The 2479-nt window shown below is 36.3% G+C and overlaps 1 pseudogene; it reads left to right on the forward strand.

Annotated features, from left to right (window-relative positions):
* The first annotated feature begins 598 nt into the window (after positions 1 to 598).
* On the forward strand, positions 599 to 1169 carry LOC138438305 (ubiquitin-conjugating enzyme E2 variant 2 pseudogene; annotated as a pseudogene).
* The last annotated feature ends 1310 nt before the right edge of the window (positions 1170 to 2479 follow it).

The following is a 2479-nucleotide window of genomic DNA, read 5'->3' on the forward strand; positions in this document are numbered from 1 at the left end:
ATCTCAAAGAAAACATCAAGTGGTCTAACGAGTACATATCATCAGAGTCCAAGAAAAAGCGTTGGTGGACAGAACAGAAAATATATCTAAAAGAAAAAAAGGCCAAAATTTTCAAATTTTAATAAAAATAATAAATCTATAGACCCAAGAAAGAAACAGAATGCAGGGAAAAAAATCAAGATTCATTACAATTGAATTATTAAAAAACAAGGATAAAGAGAAAATCTTAAACATGGCAAAGGAAACAAGTCGAATAGGTATAGAAGAAGAATCATCGTCTCAGACTTCTTGGGAATTATGTAAACCAGAGGCAACAAAACAATGGATTTAAAGTGTGGAAAGAAAAATAGCATTATCATTTTAGAATCTTAACATTCATCTTAAAATACCTTCCAAAATTAAAGTGAAAACAAAAACTTTTTTAGACACACCAAAGCTGACAGAATTTATTGCTAGTAGACCTGAGCTATAAGAAATATCAACTTGAGTCAAAAAGAATAGTTATTTTTTTCTCAGACACATAGAAGATCCAAAGGAATATATTAAAGCATAGTAGAGGCGCTCCCGGAAGTGGCGCGGACGTCGTGTGCGTCTGAGCGGTGCGTCGGGCTGCAGGAGAAGATGGCGGTCTCCACAGGCGTTAATGTTCATCGTAATTTTCGTTTGTTGGAAGAATTTGAAGAAGGACAGAAAGGAGTGGGCGACGGTACGGTCAGCTGGGGCCTGGAAGATGATGAAGACATGACCGGACAGGCATGATCATTGAGCCACCACGGACAAATTATGAGAACAGAATATATAGCTTGAAAGTAGAATGTGGACCTAAATACCCAGAAGCTCCTCCATCAATTAGATTTGTAACCAAAATTAATATGAATGGAATAAATAATTCCAGTGGAATGGTGGATGCACGAAGCATACCAGTGTTAGCAAAATGGCAAAATTCATATAGCATTAAAGTTGTACTTCAAGAGCTAAGACGTCTAATGATGTCCAAAGAAAATATGAAGCTTCCACAGCCACCAGAAGGACAAACATACAACAATTAATTTTAGTGGATCTCAAACTTGTCTTAAATCAGCAACCTTCTACTCATGTTAATGTCTTGATTAAATATCACAATGCAAAATACACACGCATTAAAGTAAGATAATTCCAGCTGGTAAACATGACCTGGACATTTGTACGAATATATTTAATATATGTACACCCATTATGTTTTCAGGTAACAGGAAGAAAATTCAGCAGTCTTTTCTTGTTAAGGCACCACCACTTAAGCACGCACCTGGAGTCCTCACTGGAGCTCAGGTTTGCAGGTGAGAGCACAGCAAGAAGTGTCAGCTGGCTGTGCAGGCAGGTGTGTTTCTGACGAGAAAGCCGAGAAGGAAACTCGAGTGGCGTGCTCCATCATCTTAGAGAAAGAACTTCAGTTGAAATTGTCTAAAGTAGCAGGTACAATGAATATTGTCACAAAATGTGTTCATTTTTGAAGCGGTATGGGTGCTGACTACTAGTAGTATCAAAAATATGTTCAGGATTGTTTTGATACCTGTATTTATAATAAAAAATGTTGTGGGGGAGGTGGATGAATTTCTGTTACAAGCTGTTCCTGTGTGTTCCATGTAACAGATGTGGTAAATATTTGTTTACAGTCTTTGTTGGACAGACCATGCATTTACGTTTAAATGAAATCAAAAAGGAATTAGGTGTATGGATATGTGATTTGGAGATTAAAGTTAGTCTTAAATTGTAAATAAAATGTGGAATGTGTCTTCAGAAACGGTGCCATTTCTGTTATATTGATGTGTGTGTACAGTAACTTGCTGAGATTGCAAAAATTGGAATTCTTGTAGCTGTTCATCTATACACACCTCTCATTATTTATCCTGTATGGTATACTTCTTGCAAATTGGAATTTGCAGAGTATTTCAGAGTACAGATTTCCTAATAGGCTTTAATTTCTTGTTAGGAATAATCCCAGGTATTATGTTTTCAACTTGATTTCACTAGAAATATTATTAAAAGAGATGTCCAAGTTCTAGCAGGTTTTTATAAAATTTAGATTACAGATTATCCAAATATACATTTTAGTTTTCTTCATAGTATCTGCCCCCAGTGCTCTTAGTATTGACTGGGATTAATTTTGTCCACTTACCTTAACTCTGGCAGCTGTGTATTTCTGAATTGAAAGTTCACCTGTGCTCTGCTTTGACCACAGTGACTTGAGGCTTTGGGTCACTGTTTCTCATCTCATAGAGCTTGGGTGTACTACTTTGTTGAAAATCCTTCCTTCTTAAGAGTTCTGCTTTCTGAAGAAAATAGACAGGTGGTCGTGTAATAAGAACTTATTTCTCAAACAACCACTGACGTGTTTTTATCAAGTGCATTCAGAGTTACCTTTGAGCTACCTTTTCTTGGCCAGAATACATTAAAGTTAGCAGCACTATATCCAAAGTTACTAATTTCAGTCTGACTTTAA

This window comes from Ovis canadensis, chromosome 3 (assembly GCF_042477335.2).
Source record: "Ovis canadensis isolate MfBH-ARS-UI-01 breed Bighorn chromosome 3, ARS-UI_OviCan_v2, whole genome shotgun sequence".
Taxonomy (NCBI): Eukaryota; Metazoa; Chordata; class Mammalia; order Artiodactyla; family Bovidae; genus Ovis; species Ovis canadensis.